This window comes from Plectropomus leopardus, chromosome 4 (genome assembly GCF_008729295.1).
Source record: "Plectropomus leopardus isolate mb chromosome 4, YSFRI_Pleo_2.0, whole genome shotgun sequence".
In the NCBI taxonomy this organism is placed as follows: domain Eukaryota; kingdom Metazoa; phylum Chordata; class Actinopteri; order Perciformes; family Serranidae; genus Plectropomus; species Plectropomus leopardus.
In genome coordinates this window covers 34,578,423-34,602,604 of record NC_056466.1, presented here as the reverse complement: position 1 = coordinate 34,602,604, position 24,182 = coordinate 34,578,423, and the positions used below count along the sequence as shown (strand labels likewise).

The 24,182-nt window shown below is 39.1% G+C and overlaps 1 protein-coding gene across 1 annotated transcript in view; it reads left to right on the top strand.

Annotated features, from left to right (window-relative positions):
* Nucleotides 1-24,182, top strand: part of rptor (regulatory associated protein of MTOR, complex 1) — a 248,178-nt gene that overhangs the window by 5,656 nt on the left and 218,340 nt on the right.

Below are 24,182 nucleotides of genomic sequence, written 5' to 3'. Positions count from 1 at the left end.
TTGTTTATCACAAAAAATTGCCAGTGGAGGATCCCCCACAGCCTTTGAAAAAGGTCCTAGCTAAGACACTAATGTCCTAGAATCCCAGAAATTTACTAAAATCCTAGAAATGTCCTGAAGTCCTAGAGAAGTCCTGAAATCTTCAAAATTTGCTAAAATCCTAGAAACATCCTGAAATTGTAGAATTGTCCTGGAGTCCTAAATGTGCCAAAATCCTAGAAATGCCCCTCAAATTTTAGAAATGTTATAAAATCCTTGAATTGTCCTGAAATCCTAGAAACATCCTAAAATCTAAGAAAATTGTAAAACTGTAGAAATGTCCTAAAATTCTAGAAATGTTCTAAACTCCTAGAAACATGCTAAAATTCTAGAAATGCCCCAACATGCTGGAAACGTGCTAAAATCCTAGAAGTATCCTAAAATCCTAGAAATGTTTTGAAATCCTAGAAATGTCCGAAAATCTAAGAAACGTGTTTAAAATCTAGAAATGTTCTAAAACCCTTGAAATGTGCTAAAATTCTAGGAAAGTCCTAAATCCCTTGAAAAATGTACCAAAACACTTGAAATGTCCTCAAATTCTTGAAATATCCTAAAATCTTAGAAACATGCTAAAATTCTAGAAATGTCCTAAAATCCTAGAAGCATGTATGGGGCTGCTGCGATTGGCTCCTGGCCTCATGTCATTTTGCAAAAGCAAAGCCAGTGGATTATCACTGATGTAGGTGCTTAGCAGCCGAGGTGCAGAATTGAGGTTATCCAAGTATGCTTAGCTCTGATTGGTGCTTGATGAGAAAGGATGGTGCTTAGGATTGGTTATGTGGTCATCTACATCTCAAAATTTCAGTCCATTAAAATCAAATGCACCAATGCTACACACTGTGCTTCGAGAGGACATCAGTCTTTAAACAGCAGCAAATCACTGGACACCCTCGTCTTTATTATTGTGCCGATTCATTTCATTGTGCTGGAGGCCACCATCGTACACTCTGACAGGGGAACCTCAAAGCTTTCCCTCATGAAAGGCCACAGTGTGTTTCAGCGCTTATAAAGCTGTCATTTGATCCGCTGCAGTGCCACCGACCTGATTCTTGCATTGCCTCATGGCTACACAGCACTGCCATTACAATGATGGCAAATGCTACATTGTCATACATAACCCTCACCTACTCTGCACCTAATGTAGAATTTCACCCTAATGAAAATTTATCACGTCGCTGCGGACATGGGTGGAATTACGTGGTAATGCCTGCCGGTGTCAAGCTTCAGGGAAATGTTTAATAGGACGGCATCATTAAATGTGACTCTGCTATTGATTTAAAAGAGGTAATAAGAGTTGGTTGAAATGGGCATTCCTATCAGAAAGTCATGCTAAATCAACTGTGTAACATTTGTCATTGCTCAGAGCGTTTTTGAGCCATAGACCCTCATTTGTACACTTGGAAGAAGAATGTGTCCTGTCACATTTCTGTGCTCAGAGAGCTGCGACTAAAGAGAGCTTTTTGTGTTTTATGCAGTAAGAATTTGGCTTTGAATGGAACTCTGGCCTGGGGTTGAATTCATCTTTTAAGCTGGCAATAACTGCAAAATGATGGATTTGAAAACAGTTTTTTCAAAAGTTATGTTTTGCTGAATGATAACGATATGAATGGATGCAGAAGGAACTTGTTTTTGACTCATTTTCTGCACTTCTTTACAAAAATGTTCATTCAAAAATAAAATTCAGGTTGGCTTTCAGAATTATTTTAACATTTAGTTATCTTATCATATTTCATATTTCTTAGAGAAGCCCAGTAAGTTATTGAAATGTCCTTTTCAAAGGGATAGTTCTGATTTTTTGAAGTGTGGTTGCATGCGGTACCTAGCCACAGTCAGTGTACTACATACAGTAGATTTCAATCTTCACTTCGCCAGTTTGGAGAATCAGGCTGGAGTCTCACACAGAAGCTAAGAAAGGGACTGCTATGGAGGGGTCGGCAACAAAACATATTTTAGTCATCTAAAAAAATTTTAGGTCAATGTTATATTGAGAATATTACCACAGCTTCAACTTTATGTCAAACAGTGATTTTCAACAGGAAAATGAAGCCGTTATATCGCTCTCTTCAAAACCAGACCCCATTGAGAAAAACAGTGATTTAACATGGCTGAACACGCCGCTGGTCTATTGCTGCTAGAGCTCTGACCGAGCCCAAAAAATCAGGCCCCACCCTATATGAACCGACACAGTTTCTGTCACATGTCTCTGTCTGACACAAGCCTGACCCATGGCGGCAGTTTTTTGCCCGCGCGTGTTTGGAAACTCGAATTTGTACTGTAAAAATAGGCCTATAGTATATTATATTTTATATATTATAAGATTATTATTTCTAAATATTAAAATGTATAAAAAGCTAAGGGCTGGTGTGTTTTGTCGTACCACTTCTCCTCCTTTCCTGTCTGTCATCTTGTGCATGACAGGTTCAGCAAAGCATGCTGCACCCCTCAGTGCATCTAATACGCATATCGACGGTGATGCAGCGCGCAGATGATGATTGCTCTCAACTGCATGTTATTTACTAGGGCTGGGTGAAAAAATCGATTCATCAGTGCATTGCTATATGTTTTTTGCCAATTCAATGTTGATTCATAAATTCCTGAAATTGATTATTTCCGTTGTTTATTCATTAAAATGGCGACTGTGGGGCGAGATAACCGTGTGTTAAAATCTGCACCGACAACATTAAAAGCCGATGTTTGGATACACAAAGTCGATAGTAGTTACGGTGTGTGTGAGCCTCGTGAGTCAGTGTTAAAACACTACAGCAACACGATGGACCTACGTAACCGTTTGAGCTGACACCACGCAGATGTTTTGCAACCTGTTGCTAATGCCAAAGCTGTGGATCACACACAAATGCAGTTTGACAAATTCTGCATAAATTTTTATTACTTTTGTTAAGTTTGGCTTAGGCAAAAATGTGCACTTTTCTGTACTTTATAATAATGTAATGGTAAAATATGTTTTGGTGTCAGTTTATCTAAATCAGTACAGATAATGCACGCTTTATTGAACACAGAGGGTTTTTGAATGAATTACCTAGGTATTTCTGTCATCGACACACATAACTGAATCGATATTGAAGCAACTGGATCAATATCGAATCGAATTGAAATCGAACTGGATCGTGACCCAAAGAATCGGAATTGAATTGAATTGTGAGGCTCTTGATAATACTCAGCCCTATTATTTACATCTCTTCCACTGCTGGGGAGGGAGAAGCAGAAACTGCCAACCATGAAACAGCTCACAATAGTTTCATTTAAAAAAAACAACAAAAAACAATAATTGGAGAGGACCCAATTCAAGCCTGAGGGAATATTGAGAAATTACAGCTCAGCCCGAAGCAGGTGGGTCGAGGTGACCCCAATCAGGTTTGGGCAGAAAATCAAAGGTCTAATTGCTGCGTCTAACAGTCATATTCGTAGTGTTATTGTGTGATTTCGGTATTTAAAAGGGATAGTTCTGATTCACCAAAGTCACACAAAAACACAAACTATGTGATCGAAGCAGTGGCAGACCAGCCGCTCCTGTGTTCAGTGAACTAAAATGACTGTTTTTGTCAATGGAGTCAGGTGGCTTTGACAGCACAGATGGGCAACTGAGGCCCTTAATTGCTTCGCTGTCGGCAGGGGCTATCTGATGGAAATTTAAAGCAAAATAAAAAATAATTTGGCTTATATTTTATTAGAAATCAACGGAAGGCCCCTCTTCCATTAGTGTAAGCTTTCACAACAAAGTGATCGGACCCAGCCAAAACAATCAAGCTTAGTAGAAGGCAGAAGGTAGATTTATTGGTTTCAACCAAGTTTAAAAAATGAAATTATTTTTGTCCTCGCTCCTGCTACATCTTTTGAGTTTAAGGATGAGTTGATTAAAATCAGCAGCTACTATGAAAATTCCATCCAGTTCCTTGGTGATGTTGCTGCTGGTGGCATCGTTTAATTCCTGCAGTGCATTTTTGACTTTGCGTCAGAGTCTTGTGTCCATATGGCTCCTACAAGGTCACTCATCCAGTCCATCCAGTGATGGCCCACCAGCAGATGGAGACATGAAAAACATGTTAATTAGTTAGTTAGTTAGCTCGCTAGTTAGTTGGTTTATATTTCTGCCTCATGACAGTCTGGCCCATCCCATAGGGATGGAAATAACAATAACAATGCAAAGCATGTGTCATCTTCTGGTTTTACAAATATCAGCAAAAGAAAAAAGATAGATACATAAAATAAATTATGTCACAAAATAATATGTGACCCATATTCTTGCAAAAACAATGAATTGTACAGTGAATTTTTTTTTTTTTTTTTTTTACAAATTTTACAAATCTACAGTTTATCTTGGTTAAGAGCTTGTTGTCTCATCCTCCATGCTTTCTCCAGATAACAAGCTAATCTAAATGTTTTATATGTAAATAACCAACTTAATCTTTGTGCTAAGCCATATATACTAAATTAATATCCGTTTTTATCTGACAAAGCAAAAATTTGCACAGTTCCATAGGAAGTTCCGTAGCGCATAGAAATCTTTGCTATTTAGTTAAATTACATTAAACAAGAAAAATAAGAAAAATCATCTGACAATACCGATAGTTCATTTTCAAGCCGATTATTGGCTGATACAGATGATGTTGATGATGATCATCATGCATCCCTATAGTATTATAATAAGATTGGAATTGGAATTTGAAAAAACTATAAAATAATAAACAGAAATGATCAGATATGACAGCAAACGTTTCTCAGCATAGATTTTTATTCTGGACGTTGGGCTCGGGCACTGCTCCCAAGTCTTAAAATGGTCTGAAAAAACCCTGATGTTTTCCGGCGTCAAAATGTTGACATTTTCTGAGCAAACACCTTGGTATTGCCTATTGGCAATATCGTACGATAAATGGACTATGTGGAAAGGATAATGTGAAGGCAAAGATGTTAAGTTTTATGTTTTGTTCAACTTTTGCTTGAAATCTTGCTATGAAACATATTCAAAGAGTACATAAAATACTTGTATTTATTCTAAGTTCTTGTCATTTTGGATCTGGTGATTTTCCTTTGGCGCTGGCTAAAACCTCTTTTGGAGGTGCCCAAAATTCCTCTGTGCAGAAAAAACCCCTTCTCCTACCTGTTTGCGCCTCCTCTCCTAACTGTGCGGCGTGCATAATACCACACAGGCAAGCAAAGCAAATTTCAAGGTCACTTAAATACCAAAGGAGCGCTGCTTGCACCTGTTGTTGCGTCGCCACAAAAATAAAGCTCTGGATGTTATTCTGCAGCCTTGGACATTTTCTTATCAGTCATTTAGGGGTAATAGCAGAGGTGCTGTGGGTGATTTGAGGTGATGGGCAATATCTTCAGCATTTATGATACAAGCGCGTTGGTATGCGAACAGTTAATCCTGGTGAGAGCAGCGTGGGGCTTAGGAGTGGGCTGTAAATGATGCTCTGCACTGTGGGAAATCAGAGGTCTTGCTCTTGTCGACATATACACACACAAACACACTCAGAGGTGTCTCTGGATGAACGCAGGAGGAGAGAGGGAGGCTCATCACTTGCAAGGTCCATTGGTCAAAATGCTGTGTTTATTCCCCTGTTGCGGCAATGAAAGCTATTTGTGTGTGTGAGTGAGAGAGAGTGAGTGTAGCTGCAACCGCCCACAGCTGTTTGTGTGTCCCACTCTGTTTATGATTGTGTGTACTTTTGCTGTACCTGCCAGGTGGAATCATGATAACAGTGTTAAGATATGGTGTATGAATAGCACTCAGTATTGGAGTTGAGTAGCGTCTAAGTTCAGGGCTGACTTAAGATGACGAGTGGCTCCTTTAAGGATCAGAAAGCTGCCTAATTGTTGGTCATAAAGAAATTAAGAGAACATGGACTATTTTTTGTGACAGTGATGTTACCGGTAGTAAAAGTAATTAACCCTTAGGGACTGTTTGGTGCATTTTACCCAGCCACAGCCATCAAAGCATAAAAACATGCATTGTATTATTTATATAATATATTATATAAGACTGTGATAATCAAAAAAATCTACTTTGCATGTAGTATATTGAAAATAGTTCTTTTTTTTCATCTAAAACATAGTGGCATCATGACAAAGACCTGGCAATTAAAGAGTTAAAAATCAGAAAATTAATGAAAATTGTATACGGCTCTAATTATCCTCTGATTGTTTCCTTTTCTGAGCTGTCAGAGCAGCAGTGTCAGGCTGACAGGGAGTGACTGCGTTGCAATGATTTAACATGTTGTTTGGTTCCTATCAAGAAACAAAAAAAGCACACCAACAGAAGCTGTAATTTGTTGCTTTAGGCCTATTATAATCCTCAAACTCACAGTAAACATGACGCCTGCATGTTGACGGCAAATTCACATGGACCTTGACCTGATGAGGCAAGACGACTGCTGCACAGGCTTTGACCAGTATTGATCCACAGGTGGATCCAAGAGCTTACAAACAACTGACTGACATTGTAGGCTGTAATCAAGTCAATAGGGAAAGCAGCCCTGTTTTTCTTTACGTCAGTGATACAAAAGTGTATTTTTCATAGTTGAGAGAATCAGATCTGTCACTTCCACTACGCACTTTCATACTTAAATAAAAATGAAATTGCATTCCCCCTAAAAGACAAAAACAGTGTAAGTCCTTAATAAATAAAGTGGTGAGTAATGAGTTCTAAAATGCAGAAGTCCTTTAGCCTTTTAGCAAGTCTGGTTCACTCGTCTTAAAGTCTATGGGTTTTTTGAATGGGTTTTCGGTAAAATGCCTTAAAAATAGGTATTTGGACGTATTGTTCTGCAACATCAAATATGTCCACGTAAACCCAAGTTTTGAACTTTTAATGTTTTACTCATCTTAAAAAAGACGGTTGCTAACAAGTGGCTAAATTGGACTACATTGTTTGTCAGGGATATCAGATGTCGTCACGCTGGACACAGAAACTCATTAAATCCACTTGTCCTCCTTTACAGCTTTACAGAGTCGCAGTCCGCAGTTTTTACAGTGTTTGTAGTTGTGACATTTGAGTTGTGCGACCGCGATGTAGTTCATGTATAGCCTAACAATAGCTTTTTGCTTCTGGCGATTTCATTTATGCCTCCAAACTCACAAAAATTAAGTTCATCTGTGAATATTATCATGCTAAACCAAACATGTAAGTCTCATAAACTTGTGTTCATCAGAGAGATTATTTTTTCAAAAATCCCATAAGGTTTTTGACAAGGGAACCATTGTGATGCCTACTTCCTGGTTGGCCTACAAAAATACGTCAGCCCTTCACCACTCAATAGCAGAATAAAAAGTAGAAAAAAGCCATAAATAATAGTAAATCAGTTGGCACATTTTGGCTTTAAAGGAACAGTGTGTAAGATTTAACAGGACTTACTGGCACCTAATGGTGAGAATCGCAGATTGCAACCATCTGAATTGTCTGGTTAGAAGTCCGCTTATTTTTATTAAATTACTCAGCTGAGTTATCTTCTTCTCCAGAACAAATGGGCCCGGTGATAAAAAAAAAAAAAAAAAAAAAAAAGAATAAAGTTTCATGTTACAAATGAATGTTTATCTGACCATTTAAGTCACATTGGAGATGGCCCGCTAGACCATCATCTGCTAATGTTTGCTCAAGTTTTCTTTGACAATTTAAGATCAAGATGTTAAGGAGGTTTTTAATCAGGAGTAAAATGATCCGCAGAGGTCTCTTCCTCTCCAATAACAAACAGACCTAGTGATTTTAACTGGAAAAAACTTTGAATAAAGCAGTTTCATGTTAAAAAAAATACTGTTTTTTCCGATCCTCTCCTCAAGGAGGAGCTGCTACCCAGAGTAGCAAATGCAAAACTCAGTGTCCATATCAAGAGCCAGGTAGGCGTGGGCGATATATAGCGGCTTGTTCCACGTGCAGTATATAACATAACTATATCACGAACATCAAGTATAAATTGGCAGCCGTTTTGGTTCTCTCACTCTCTGAAAGGGCTCTCTGCCTCTCACAGACACATACACAAAGCAGGGCTTTTGCAGAGCTCCAGATAGTGACTATTTAGTCACATGTTGCAACGATGGAGCACTACTGTGATTTGCAAATACGATTAATATCTGAACTGGAGAGCTGTTAGTGTGTTTCCAGCCTACAGTGAATGAATCCACACGGTTAAAGACGCCCGGGTGTCTGTCTAACTGTGCTAATGCTAGCATCCAGCTGTTGACCAGAAGCTTCAAGTCCGCAGCAAAAACATCAACACTTTTTGCCAGAGACGAGAAAGGTCCTTCAGAATAGAAGCACCATGGTTCCCACTTTGATTTATTTATTTAAACAATACTTTTTAAGATGTCATTGTAAAAAATCTGTATTTAACTTTCTTATAAGGGTGTTTTATTAAATGTTATTATAACAGTAGTGTATTTCACTTTATTATGACAGTAGCTACTTTATTTAACTTTATTGTAACTGTGGCTCATTCAGTAATTTTGTATCTTAGTAGTTAACATTAGTTTAAAGGACGTTTAAAAATATAGTGATATATATCATGTATCGCTATATAGCCATAAAATGTCACAATATTATTTTAAAGCCATATACCCAATATAATTACCCTATTTTAAGAAAACACATTTGTTATATTCAGTTTGCCTATATATTCCCTTAAATATTACTCAGTGGACTATAGATTAGAAAATGTCTAAATTGGGCAAGTAAGCCTTTTACACAGAAGAAATTTTGACTTGTGTTCGTGGGAAAAGGGGAGGTGTTACTAATAACATGAATCATGGCTCGGTTCTCTTCAAGTGTCCTAATAAGCCTTGATAGTGGGCCAGCATGCACATTACCAGGTCCCTGATGCTGAAGCAGCTAAATGGAATTCAGCCATTATAATGGGATGATTTAGGGTGTTTCTGTATCCATGGTACACCAGAGGACACGCACCCACTTCCACAGCAGTTAACATTTCTAAAACAGAACCAGGCATGCGTATGCTCAAAGACAGATAAATGCAGACTTTTCTGCTTCTGCTCCCATGGGTTAAACATTATTTTGAAAAACAGAACTGCCTCAAAGCTGGATGTGAGTTGACCTACGCTGCACGCACAGAAAGCTTTCTCTCCCTCCTCATTATGCTGCACATTCCCCTGCGGATCTGTAAGCTGGATGATGTCAGAGCAGCTTGACGCAAACTTTATGAACCCTGCCAGCGTCCTGTCTCCCTCTGATGCTCATGTGTCCCGGCCCAAAATCCTGTCAAATATAGAGAGGACGTCACGCAGGCTTATTTTTAGGAGCATGTGCGCATGGGAGCTGTTGAGCTAGTTCAGCGTGAAGGTGGATTGGAATTGATTTTACCTGCCAATAGCAAACCGAAAGGAATCTGCCTTGGTGGCAGTTTTGTGTAGACAGTGCAGGGAGATTAGAATAAACATGAGAGCAAGAGCAACAGGCAGCAGGACCCACAGTCTGATCTGAGGGGCTGCGAGAAGATTCTCTAAATATCTGTACACAGTAGGGGTCAACTGATGCTGTTTTTTCAGGGGCAATACCAATTAATTTGTTGTTAAGGAGACCGATAACTGATATTTGGAACTGATATGCACTTACACTTAAAAATGAAAATCTTTCTGTCAATATTTAGAATTTGAAATATAACAAACTACAACACAAAACTTTTTTTTTTGAAATTCTTTTAGCAAATGTTTAATCACAACTTAAACTTTCAACATCAAATACAGCAAGTTCCCCAGCAACTTTTTTTTGAAAATTTAAATAAGAAATGAAAAAAAATTCAAATGGCTTCCTAAGGTTTTACAGTAAAAGTAAAAGTTCCTCCCATGCTGACACTTTTTTTGTTGTTGCACTTTTTAATTAATTCATTTTATCTGCAATCATTAAAATAAAATGCTGATACAGATAATCTACAAAATGCCAAATATCGGCCCCTATGATGATGGCAGCGCATGTAGATGCAGCAGCCGTAGCTCCTGAAATCCTTGCTACTTTTTTCTGTATTTTGCTATATTTTTTTTATTTTTGTTGACACCATGGCTTCTGGTTATTTAAATCAACTCGTCCTTCAACTCCAAACATGTAGCAGGATCAAGGACAAATGTAATTTCATTTTTTAAACTGAATCACTTACCGAATAGTGCCAAAAAATGTTTATTTTTTGTTAAGCAAACCTGTGTTCATTAAAGTATAAAAACACGAACACATAATAAACATCACAATGGTCATCAACTGTGGTTGCAAGCACACCATTATTCTTCTATTTCTCTGAATATGACAATATTCTGAATTTGATACAGGTCATGTAAACTGCATATTGCATTTAAACATTCAGAATTTTCCAAATTTAGCATTTTCAGATTATGTGCCTGTAATGTACTCAGTGTGTTCCCTTTAATTGCTTTACAGTGAACATCTCTGATAGGTTCACCAGTGGAAAGCTTTTTATGTGAAACAGCAGCAGCAGGAAATGTTAAGTTTGCATCAATGCAACACAGCTCAGTAAATACAATATAGTTCTGAAGGCCTGTAAAAATGAACTCCAAATTGCAGAGATTGAGTTACAAGCTACAGAAGAGGTGAATAGCGAAAGAAAATAAGGGTTGATGTAGAGTCTCATCATGGCTATATTCTGCAGTTTGGATGCAGTAGAGAAAGATTTTTTCACAGGCAGTGTGATTCACAAGAAATTAAGTATTAGTATCCATGTTATGATTAGGTTTTTGGAGTATCCACTGCAGGTTATGTGCATGCACGTGTTAATTATACCCTGGATACGTAAAACTTACGAATAAGCCCTCACTCTGATTTTCAGAAACCCAGATAAAGCTTGTGGCATGTGACCACCTAATCCTGATCCTTGTGTCATGTATGCAGGTGCTTCCTTAGCTTGTCAATAGCATGTCTATACAATGTGCTGACAAAAACAGTGGACATCTGCACTTCAATACCTTATTGACATGTTGCAAATGCATACAAAAAGATGAAAATCTTGATGAAAAAGATGAAAAAGTCTGCTCCATGCCAATTTCTTGTCTCAAATATGAACAAAACCAGGATCAGAGTCCAAACTGGAACTCTGTGTCTGTATACATTTGACAGTGATGTATTCCTTTTCTTCACTATCAGACACTGTAACACAACAAGGCTTTGCTTTAACTATGACTCATCATCCGTGATGTTCTTTCACAATACTTGAGTATTTCTCATCAGTGGTCTATAGTTGTTTCCTGGGTCTTCCCTGATGCCCACAGCACTGTTGTAATTAACACAGTGACAGTATAGTGTTGTTGAAACACTCGGTTACAGCAACAGTGTTGGATTGTCAGAGCCTTTTGTAGCTGTGTGAAAAGGGTCTGTGGGTGTTTGTGTAACAATCTTTTTTCCTGAGATATTTTAAATTGTACATATCAGGTCATTTGTCCTTATCAGAACTTCCATTTGGATGTACAAATGGCTCACAGCAGTCTAGTTTTGATCTTTTATTTTTAGCGGGACTGGGATTTTTTTTCTAATTAAATTAGAGTTGCACCAATTTATTGGCTGCACATCAGCATTAGCCGATATTCATTAAGGCTGGACCCAAATATTCGGCTATTAGAGTATTTGTTAATTGGGCAGCAATTCAGTTTTCAATGTAGGCATTCAGATATTCTTTTTGTTTTTCAGATGATGAATGCCATCTCAGTGTTTGTGATCCTGCTGCTGCGCCTTTTACACACAGTAACAGGAATGATCTTTTTACCTAGCGGCTGAGTTGAGCCATTTCTGTGTCGGTGTGAGCAGCACCATAATGCAAACACTTGAGTTCCCCCACAGCTCACCCTGAGTGGAGCTCTGTCCTACAGCACAGAACAGGTGAATTTCAATATTTTGCATAAAATAAGGACATTCATCATTTCAGACGCATAACGACATTTAACAGACTAATTGAGAACACTGGCCACAGATTATTGTACTGATAACAGTCAGAGGTTTTTTAAACTTCACTGTGAAGTGTCATAAAGCTGTCAAGCAGTCAGAGGCACACCGGGCTCTCTCACACATAACATGGCTTCAAGCTCTCCCTACCTGACAGGGAAGGCGTGAAGCACGCAGCCTCTCTCACACCTGACAGTGAAGCTCTAGGCTGCAAGGTGTCTGCACGGTGTCTTTAAGCTCTCTTTGGTTAAAATGAGTGTTGGGCAAAGGTAAATTATAAAGTTATCAGTAGGGCTGCCCCTTGAAAGTAGGAGATTTAAATTATTAGATGGAGACCCTCAGATGACTTAGATTACTTCAAGTGGAGCCATTGTTTTGTTCTGTACAGTGTAACTCTTGGGGCATTTTGGTCCCCAGATTTTTGCTGCAGAGTGAGCTCTATTGACTTTCACGCTACTCTTTGCAGTTGTGGATATGCAGACAGCGGCGCGGAGGGAGAGAGAGACTGTGTAAGGTGAAGAAGTGGTGAATTTACAGCTCACAGCAAGTTATTATGTCACAGTCGCGAGCTTTTGTTGATATCTAGTGTCAGTAAAAAAATGTACATTTGCAGCCCATTGTTTCGTGATTAGTTTGTTTACTTAACGTAGCAAATAAGTAAGGAAATTTGTGTTTGGTAGATTATTTAGCCTGTTTATTCCCTTTTAAATGGTGCCACATTTGTAAGGAACATGCATTTGTGAGATGAGCTGCAGAGCTGAGTGTGTGGGTTGCACCCATGAAAAATTTGCCAAATCTTCTCTGCCAATGCCAAACAGCTTATTATGCTATTGACTCTTGTTTGGTGGATTGGATGATTGAAGTCTGAAGAAACAAGACATATTGGCAATTTAACAATTTATTCATTTAACAAATAGGAGCCTCATTAGCGTGTGGAAGAACCATACACAGCCACAACAGCCTGGCACCACCTCCTCATGCTGATCACCAGCCTGGTCACACTCTGCTGTGGGATGGCATCCCATTCTTCAACCAGCATTTGTTGCAAGTCAGCCAACGTGGTTGTGTTGGTCACTGGCATGATTCTTGGAGCAGACACCAACTGACCACTGTAGCAGGGCCCGTGCTCGCAGGTGCCTGGGGGTACCAGAAGCTCAAAACAAGAGTCAGTAGCAACAGCAAGAAAAGCTGTTTGGCATTGGCAGAGAAGATTTGGCAAATTTTTCATGGGCGCAACCCACATACTCAGCTCTGCTGCCCATCCCACAAATGCACGTTCCTAACAAATGTGGCACCATTTAAAAGGGAAATAAAGAGGCTTTCCAGCGGTATAAGATTTATTACCAAGAAGCATTGTTATAACAGAGAAATAATCTACCAAACACAAATTTCCTTACTTTTTGTGCTTAGCTTATATGACGTGAATACTATTGTCATACGGAGCTATATGAGATCCCACTAAAACTGTAAAAAGTAGTATGGAAAACAAACTGAATCATCAAATATTGTATTAAACAGCCAGATATGATTTGACTGGCATCATTCTGAGTCAGGTACAGCCCTAGTTACCATGTTGTGTTCAATGTAATCTTGTAAAATGTAAAAAAAAACCTGAATAAATCTGGCAGGAAATTATTATATATATATATATATATACTGTATATAGTAAAAAGCCTTCCCTCCCTGCTAGTATTCACACATCCCATTGCTGCTGGGTTTTTCCACTCAGGAATAATGAAATCAATGTCGTCAATATCCAAGCCCATTGTAATAATGTGGAAATGAGACAGGTGGTCTTTGTTGCTTTATTGTCCGCATCATTAGTTGAATTCAGTCAATGTTCACAGTTCATTAGGCAGCAGCATATAGACTTTCAGCCACAGAGGCATGAAAACAAAATGTATGAGCAAGCTACTGGAAATAATGGCACACTGGTGATTTTTATATCTGTGTTGAGTTATTGCAACTGTCCTTGAACCAAAAGCTCCAGACTGAAGACTGCTTGTTAGCAAGCTCCCATCCTGCTGAGAAGAGACACTGAAGAAAGCTGTAGTTCTGACACTGGCCTTGACCTGACCTCTGACCTCTGAGCGTATAATCAGGAGGCTCAGTGTGTTGATATGCTCAACATATTTTTATCCACCTGTGGGATTTCTGCGTTTCGTTGAAGTATACTGTGTAATCTTACCAAGGCGATTAGCTGCATGGAAACAACTCTATCTCTGTTTGTATCATCTTTCATTTCCTCCTCAGTGTAATTAGGGGAAGGATAATGCTGATGGTTTTTATTGGGAATGAAGATAAATGTACAGTAACGCTCTGTTCTTCTGCTGGAGATGGATGTGGAGACTCTGGTAAGTGAACAGTGTCAGAGAAAAATTGCCTGTGGTCTGACTTTGTCATCACAGTCAAACCATCATGTATCACAATCTTATGCTTTTATTATACGTTCTCTGTATAGACTGTGTAAGCCGTCCTGGTTGAGGCCCTCTTCAGCTTTTTTGAAAACACATTTCTGTTTTCATGGTTAACTAGAACAAAACTGGCACATCTGTTTGTCACTGTTAATCCATCACTTCATTTCTTCCCACCAGTAGGGCTGGGCGATATGGCATTTTCACACCAAACCCGATTTACGATTTTAATTAATTTTTTTTCCTTCTTTAAAACAAACTACAAATGACAAAGAAATAACTCAAAACAAGTTTTGCTTTTGATTTTAGCATTCAAAATTAAAGGCAAACTGAATTTCCCTTTTGGGGTTAAAGTGCAAGCTGCAAACTTGTTTTTAACACCAAAGGCTGCAGTAATTTCACGCCGCTGCGGCGAGGACACAGCCTCTATACATGGGGCGCCTGCTCTATCCACTGAGCCACCAGGCGCCCCAACTTGTATCATATCTTTAGCAATATACAGCGTGACTGTATCAGTAATGGCTTTCAGTGTTTCTACATCACTGCACTCGTCTATATTAGTTACATTAAGAGAACAGCAGAACTAATTCTACGGCTGGCAACAGCCCACCATCACTCCAAGCTAGACAATGGCTGAAATCAAAGCGAGGCAGTTGGGCACCAGGCCCCCAAATCACTAAATCCGCCCCTGATAACAAGGAGTGCAGCAAAGAGCAGCAGAGAGCAGCTGGATGAGGTCTGTCACTGCGCTGCTCTCAGTCTGCTCTGATGGATCTATCAATCAGCTGTGTGATCAGCCAGGTGTGATGTTTGTTGGTTTTGTTTATTAGGCCCACTTTTTGTCACTCTTTGAAAATAGTAAAATTAATCACTTGGTCTCAGTTACTTTGGCTCGGACAGGAATGTGTGGCACGAGCTGCGCTCTAGTATCTAAATACACACACACACCTGGCGCACAGTCTGTATACAGACACGTTTTATAAAAACAAAACAATAACTATTTTTGTGCATTTTCAGTATTTACTCTCTAACCTGCTGCTGTTGAATATTCCGTCAAATTTCCCTATTTCGTATATTGGGGTGGACGTGACACCCTGTCCTCCGTGGAAATTACGCACGTGGTCAGTGGCTCTAAATTGGGAGAGATTTGGGAGAGATTGGACGCTGGGAGGACAGGGAAAAACGGGGGTGTCCCGGGAAATAACTGTGTTGCCTATTTCTCACCTAAAAAGTTTTCAGTAGCTTATTTTAGTTTACTGTTTACCCGGACTACGAGATCATAAGGTACCAGCTGGCAGCCATATTGTTTCTGGACAGGAAACTCATATTATGTCACCCACCAGCTGGAGCATTTATTGGTCTGGTGCGGCACAGTGCATTCTGGTAGTTATAGGTTTCTGACCTCTTCAACAAATGCAAATGCTACAGTCCTTTTCCTCTGTTTTCTCTGGTCATGTAGCAGCAATTTCAAAATAATTTGCATCTTTCTGCCACACAGACAACCCACTTTTATGAAAAGATCAACTTTCAGCAGTGAAATACTTCTTTTATAAATTTCTTGCTTCTGACTCATTGACTTGCTTTCATCCTATTTGTCTAAAATCTTTGTCACTTACCATTTTTTTTATACATATAAAAAAAAAAAAATCTTTTTGTATTTCAACAGTAGTCTTGTCAGGCCTTTGAGCTGAAACGTCCAAAATCTGACCTGTTGCTGCCAGCTCGCTGCGGCACGCGTGGAGGAGATTGATGCCCCATTATTTTAATAACCTTCGTTTATGGTGGGCCTAACAAATGGAATAATCAGGGACCATTGATCGACGCAGTGAGCGGTGCTGGGGGCATTATGGGAGTCATAAAAGGGTGCACAGGGAAAAGGCTGGAAAGTCCCCTGGAGTCCCGTGCAGTTATTAATGAGAAGAGTAAGGCCACCAATTATATGCACAAGCTCAAAGAGGAAGACATGCACACAGTCACATGCATGTCCATTCCAAGTCCCCGTCTGTCTCCATCTCTCTTCAGCTCCGTGACTTTTTATCACAGCAATCGGGACGAATTTGTGCCTGAAAAAGCAAAGTGCTGTTAAAGCACTTCACTTTTCTGATGCTCTGTCTCTTTTTTTTCTGTCCTGCTCTCACTTGCTCACACAGACTGATTATTGGAAATCCATGGGGTCCAGCGTTCCTGTTAAAGATTTAACTCTGTGTAGGCTTCCCTCTCACATTAATGCTAACAGTCAAATTAACAGGCTGAGAAAGAGACACTTGTTATGGGTCAAAAGGTGCTTTGTTTGCAGTGGGAATCCTCTCTTTGCTCTCCAGCTTTCACTCATTTTTCTTATCACTGTTTCTTTACAGTCTTTATTACAGTCCTACTGTCTCTTTGTGATTTTCTAAGTCTGCGATTAATAATTTTATTTTAGAATAATCTATAGCCTTGTTATTAATTGTTTAGAATTTGTCAAAAACAGACATTTAAGAATCAAAGTACATTCGAATAACAAAACAGCCGCTTCTCAAATTAAAGAAGCAGGAATCTGAGAATGGTGTTCACTTTTGCTTGAAGAATGACTGAATTATTAATAGTTTGATTATTTTCAGTCAATTTTCTGTCAATCCACTAATCAATTTCAGCACCATATATTTTCTTATTGTCTTTTAACCCTTTGAAATATGGATCATCAGTTTTCTTGTGCTCTCATCAGACACCTATAACAAGCATTTAATTGGGGCGTGAGCAAATTGGTTTGGTTTCTTATAAAAAACATGGGAATAAAGAGAATAAGCAGCCTGGCAGGATTAGTAAAAGGTGAAAATGACCTGAGAAGAGAGGAGAAGCTGAAAAGCTGAGAGAGACCGAGAGACCGAGATATTAATTATCCAAAACAGGGAAAAATAAAAATGATTTTCACAGTCATTAAAATTATAAAATTAAATTGTTACACAAAAAGTAAATACTTCTGTTTATAAATATCATATTTTTCATATTTTGTAAGGCTTTTTTGTTCAATTGTTATGTTTTTTTATTTTTTAATTTATTTTTTAAAAACTTTTTTCAGGTAATTTTCTTGCAGGCTTCTGTTAGGCATTTTTTTTGCAAATTTTTTTGTTAAGTTGCACATTGCCCCCTTTCCATTTTTTGAAAGAAATTAAGCCAATTTGCTCCAGTTTCAAAGGATTTATGAACAGAGACTTTGTTTGGTTCAATTTATTTAGTTCAGTTTATTTATTGGACAAGAGAGTTCACACTTTATTGTTGTGTTTTCATAGCCAAAACCTATGGCTGTCAAAGGGTGGGTACATTTTTTGGTCTGACCCATCAACTGACCGACTGAGCAACCTATAGTGCTGCTGGTAACAGCTGAAAATCTCAAACTTTACTGAAGGTCCAAGTTTTCATTCCCATCTCGTGCTCTTCATCGGTGGATGGGTTTGAGCAGTTCATCTGTTGTTGAGGTCATACTTGAGTCCCATAATAATAACTCCATCTGTTGATGAAGACCAGTTAAAAGCCCCACAAAAAGCTAGTTAGTGGACCTTGAGAGTTGGTTTCTACATTGACCTGCTTGCCTCCCAGTGAAAAAAACAGTTTGTATTGACCAGTCCAGTGCTGCCTGTCTTTATCAATGCTTAATTGACCTTAATGGGGTACACCAAACAGAACAAGGTCTAAGGTCTGATAGGAACTAATTCATTTCCATACATATGGTTATTTACCAGCATTTTACCTCATAGGCAGCCAGCTTTTTCCAAACCTGGTTGATAAATGGACTACTTGTTTTTGTTTTCTGTGTGCGTGAGGCAATATTGTGGAACAAACAAGCAGATAAATCAATGAGAATAATGTGGAGCCTGTCTGCGTGCAGCCGTCACACTTGAACGCCACGTTGCACCGCGATGATGAGCCGAAACAGAAAAACACTGTTCCTCATTCATCTGTATTATCTCATGCAAATGAATATCAAATGGATTGTAAATTGCTTGCGTTGGATACTGGACGGAAACAAATAATGTCACCAGGGCTGTTTATATTGGAATGTTAATTGTATCACCATCTAATGCCACTTAATTGTAGTTGTGCTCAACAGCAACATGATACCACTGTGGTGCCAGCAGTGTCGTCTTTGTATCACTCAGGTGGCAAAATTGACTACTACTTAGTTAAGGACTTATATCTGTAGTTTTTGTGTATTTTGAGTGAAAAATGTCATCATAAAAAATGAAATGATAGCTTCCCACCTCCTCAAGAGAGTCAACAGTTTTTCTTTGACATTTTAACTGCCATAACAGTAATGTCTTTTCCCTCTCTCTGGTTTGTGCATTAATACGTCTCCAAAGTGCGCTGTCATTTCAGCTGTTATATTTTAAAGGGCAAACCTGTCGCGGTTCTTCCCACGCGAGTCTGCGTCTTTGTAGTATCTTTGAGATATAAATGTCTTTTCCCAGGATATTGGTGTAGATATTTTGCAGCCCCTGCAGAGCTTATAGAGAACAGGCACACTCACACACGCATTGTGTTTTTACTCAAATGACAGACGTGTACTGTAGAAGGAGATTACACTTAGGCTTTGTGCCAATGGAAAAAAGAATTGAAGTTGTCTTGTTGGTACATTCCACTCAACTGCAGCACATGTTTCTTTCATAAAGAATGATTTAGAAGTGCAGCTCGGACAAGATAATTGGAAACACAGTAAATAGTCTTCATTAAATTCTTTGACACTGAGGTCCTGAGGTGTGTGTCGGGACATTGGATGACTCTTCAAAGAAAATCTCCAGTTCTTTGAAGGATATAGAAAGTGGAAATCTTTACAGTATGTCCTGTCAAAGCTCATTGAGTTTGAGATTTGGTGACTCACTGGGGAGGTCATTGTTGGCTTTCAGCCTCTTTAAGTGTTCATGAATCAACTCATGAGCTATCATTGGATTTATAGATATCAGATCCACAAGTTGGCAATCAAGAGATACTTTTGTCGGAGAATCTACTGCAAGTGCAACTTAACAATTGCTAAAATTGTTGTTATTGTTGTCATTGTTGATCAGCTATTTGAGATATTTTGTCCACCCACTGTAAAAATGCTAGTGGCAACATTCCAAAGGTTGTGACACACCAAGCCAACATCCGAGAACTAGCAGTGACGAAAGCCCCATGCTGCGAAGCATCATTTTGCCACAGAAACACATCAAACCAACGGCCACCAAGGATGTTCTGACCGGACCTGCATGAGAGGAGAGTCCCCTCCATACCAGCAGATGGTGGTCATCTGTATTCATAAATCAAAATGGGACACCAGAAGACCGCCAGGTAGCCAGCTAATACTAGTTAGCCAGTTAGCACATGAACAACACAACCCAATATTGAAAGAACAAAGTATATGTTTACTGTGCACCAGTGAACAGCAACACAACCCATCAGGAAACATTTCTGTTAAGAGCTCAATGGTAGTAGAAAAACAATCTTACCTTATATAACCAGTTTGTTATAATCTCCTTCCTTCTTAACTTAGCTCTTTGCTTACATTTTTCATTTCTATTTCTCTTTTTGTGCGCTGTGCTGAACAGCCAATCAGAGAGATTTTATTCACAGATGGGCTCCACGGCTGCTACTGCTAATTCATCATGCTGAATCAGCCGTAAAAAAGCCGAAGAGGGCTGATGACGGCCGATGGTGCGGGACACACGGTTGTGACAAGGGCAGCAGGCGCTCATTGTTGGCCCAACGTTAGCTCGGAGTTTTACAGCCTTAAAGATTGCTATTTCAATCTCTTAGTAAGCATTTTACCTCCAAAATATCAACATTGTCATTGGCAGGTTTCCATTAACCTTCAAATTGAGCAAACTGAAATTGCGAATATAAAATATGCCTAATGGAAACATTAATTTTGACAAAACTCCCATTAATCCAAAAAAAGTTTTTACGCACCCATGAGGTCGTATTTCAGGGCAATTTAAAAAAGCTTTAATTCGCAAAACTGCAATGGAAAAACTTTTTTGTCTTTTCTAGGTCACATGGTGCTATGGTTATGTGCTTGTCAGTAGGAACTGGCTCCATGATGCAGCAGGAGCTATAATAGGTGTTATTGCATCACATAACTCTCACTCTCACTCTCACATCTCACTCTCACATCACATAAAGTTCAGCAGATCATCTGGAAGTTTTGAATCCACAATTCCTCTGTGAAATCGTTGACTATCAGCTCCCAGAAATCCCTCATATGTGGCCGCTCCCATGTATAAGGGGCTCGCATTTCCATCATTACTTGCAAAACAAGCTTATGTGGCCTTGGCCTCACAGAACATCACTCAGTGGAAACACAGTCATCTCATCATCAGTTGTGTTTTATCGACATTTCAAAAATACTGCTCAAGTTTTGCGCAATTCTGTGATGGAAACCCACCTTATGTGAGCATGTTAGCATGCCAGTGTTGATTGTTGTTTTAGCTCAAAGCACTGCTATGCTGAAGCAAGTCTTGTAATATCACACTACTGTCACTTTGGTTTCATTTGTCACAATAACCAGGGGATTGTGTCCATATAGTTGTGTACCCAAGCGTGTTGTTGTTTTTCTTTTTTCATAAGGATTGGTTCGTGATGTCCCCATGCAGGCGGGAAAAGGCCGAGGGGTGGGGAGGTCAGGTGAAAAATGAGTAAAGCAGTGCTATACAGTGCACATGTGTGTATGCATGTGCCTGTCTAGTCCTCTCTTGCTGAGTCCCACTGGCACACTGACCTTTTACTGTGTGGGTGGGAAAGCAGAAGGCACCTTAATTACCCTTACAACAACAGCCCTCCTAACCTTCTTCAGCCATGGGATGTCACGTTACCTACTGTACACACACAACATGTGCTCTATAGGTCCACATTACACACTGAGACAATATCTCACACTGCCTGGAAAAGGTCACTTGGCACCCTTGCCTTGACCTATATAATAGTGTTGTATGTGCAAAAAACTGTGTTCGATTGTCTTCATTTCTCAATCCCAGTAGGGAAAAGGGTGTATCAGTTTAAATTGTTAGCCACGTTAGCAGCATGGTTTTTGGGATGGTAGCTTTGGTCGGTTGGTTGACCATTTTGGTCCAAACATTGATGTTCCCCAGAGAATGATTCCTCCCGGCGTTGGTAATATCCTGCCATCACCTCTGTGCCATCAACATTTTCAAGTTTTCAATATCAAATATTGGTAATGGAAAACATTTTTTGTACAGATATTCATGGTTCCAGGAGGATGTATCCTAATGTTTTGTCCTCTCTTCTTGGGTCTCCATGAGGTTCACATTTGTGGCTTTGAATGAAATGTCTTGCGGCTAAATTACACTGGGCCCATCAATGCCGCTTTTCGTGCCATGGAGAAAGGAAGTAAGTCAAAAAGGGGTTGAAACTCGCACAGTACTTGTAGTATTTAGAACTTTATTGCAATAAAGTTCCAAAAACTGCCTGGGTTGCACAGAAACTCTTAAAGCAATTAGATTTGTGTAGAGCTTTTTGAAAAAAAAAAAAAATCTTTAAAGCAAAACTGTAACCAGGGAGCTGCAAGAAAGAATTGCACCCTCAAGGGAACCCTGCATGTAGCTGACCTAGAGCTAATTGGAGCCAAGAGGGTTTGCAGGGCCTTGTGAAGTTCAAAGGCCATCTGTCTCAGAGTAAACACTCACAGGCTTTGATTCACTAAAGGACAGGCTGATGAAGCAGTGATTGGTCAGTTCAGGTCAAGCAGTGCCATCAACAAGCAGTTCTCCTGCTGAGTCCATGGCTGGTATTAGTGGCAGAGATGAGGAAGTGATGAATCAGTAATCTAAACCCTCCTCTAACATGTTGAACCTATTAACTAAACCAAAGAATACCTTGGAACTACACTCTACCCTGTAGAAAAACACATTTCTTACTTTTTAACAGAGTTAAAGCTATAGCTGAGTTTTTTTTCTTAAATTTGCTGAACTTTCACTATATCCAGTACAGTAGTACATAAAACTGACAATCTTTGAAAAACATGCCTTCTGCCTCCTCAAAATGTTCTTCATGGCATTTGCTAGATTCCAGAATGGCTGGCCGAAAACAACCGCAGAGGTGCAAACTTGTCACCTTTCGGTGAAAATCACAGTTTTGAAGCCAGGATAGGTCGTTTCTGTGATCTAATTAGTTTTTGAGATATAGGTGTGTGTGTGTGTGTGTTTGTGTTTGTGAATCTGCAGCTTTTGATGTAATAATCATACAAACTTCACACATTTCCCAGAAACGGAACAGCAAAATTGTCCCAAATTGTCCGACATCCTACAAATGTAATATGAAAATGAAAAAAGATCTCTGTTGGTTTTTTTGTTTATTTACTTTAACACTTTAACTTTAACTTTACTTTAACTTTAACTTTACTGCCAACAGGTTTCAGTCAGCTCATTAGAAAATATCTCAGGTTTTGGCAGAGCGGGTCATAAGCGCGTCAAAGCAGCGCTCTGAGTAAGTTATAAATAATTTATAGGAAACATTTCGCCAAATATATATATATATATATATATATATATATATATATATATATATATATATATATATATATCTTATTAATAAGTCCACCTTCTACCTTCTCTTCCACTTTCTCTGTCATTCTCTCTCTCTCAAACACACACTCAGCTTTATCATTCCTTGTCAGTTTACAGAATTGTTTTTAGGCACATAAATATCTTGTTAAGATAGATTTATTTTTTGCATAAGCAAATGCCTCTTGTAATGAGGATTTCTCTGCAGCAGGTTCATCTGTGTTTCAGTAGCCTACCTGCTCAGCACCAAGGACAGCGCAGGGACAGGTTGATATGTATTAATAAGTCCACCTTCTACCTTCTCTTCCACTTTCTCTGTCATTCTCTCTCTCTCAAACACACACTCAGCTTTATCATTCCTTGTCAGTTTACAGAATTGTTTTTAGGCACATAAATATCTTGTTAAGATAGATTTATTTTTTGCATAAGCAAATGCCTCTTGTAATGAGGATTTCTCTGCAGCAGGTTCATCTGTGTTTCAGTAGCCTACCTGCTCAGCACCAAGGACAGCGCAGGGACAGGTTGATAGCTGGGACCCCGACAGGCTGAAAAGTCTCTTTTCTCACTCTCTTAAGAACATTCAGTTCAAGCTGGATAGGGTGAAAAATGTGTTTTTTTGTCTTCTTGTTCCTTACAGCTCAGTGTTTAAGCTTCACTGTACAGAATGATATATGTTCAGAGCCTGACACTCGAAGGCTGCTTTCACATTCATCTTGTGACATCACAAATAGTTTAGAAGCCAGTCCAATGTTCCTTTACACATGTGTGATGTGGAAACTCGAAGCCTCCAGTGCACATACACTCCACATTTTTCATTTTCATGAAATATTTTTGGGAAGTTACTGTTTTGAAAGCTGAACATTTTAACCTTCCCACAAACGCAACAAATCCCTGCAATTGTAATAGCTATTACAAGTCTCCAGCTTTTAATTTTAGGGGTTTAAATTTCATTTGAATTTTAAGGGTTAATTGTGGCAGCCCACCACAAATAAATGAATGTGTGGAAAACCCTGGTTATAGGTTTGAATATGACCAGTACTCAACCCTAGTCTTGTCTGTGCACTCAGTGTCCTCTTCATTGCGCCACAACAGATATCAATTATACATTTGATTTTTATTGCATGAGAGAAAGGAAAAAGCATGAGAGTGCATGAAAAGTGTCAGTTGAGTCCCACTCAATCCATGGGAGTTGGCAGCTCTGCACAACTTACTTTAAGCTAGTTACATGCACTCAAATTGTGTAGAGCTAAGAATTGCATGCACAGATCAAATTTTACCTGCACTACTGTACAT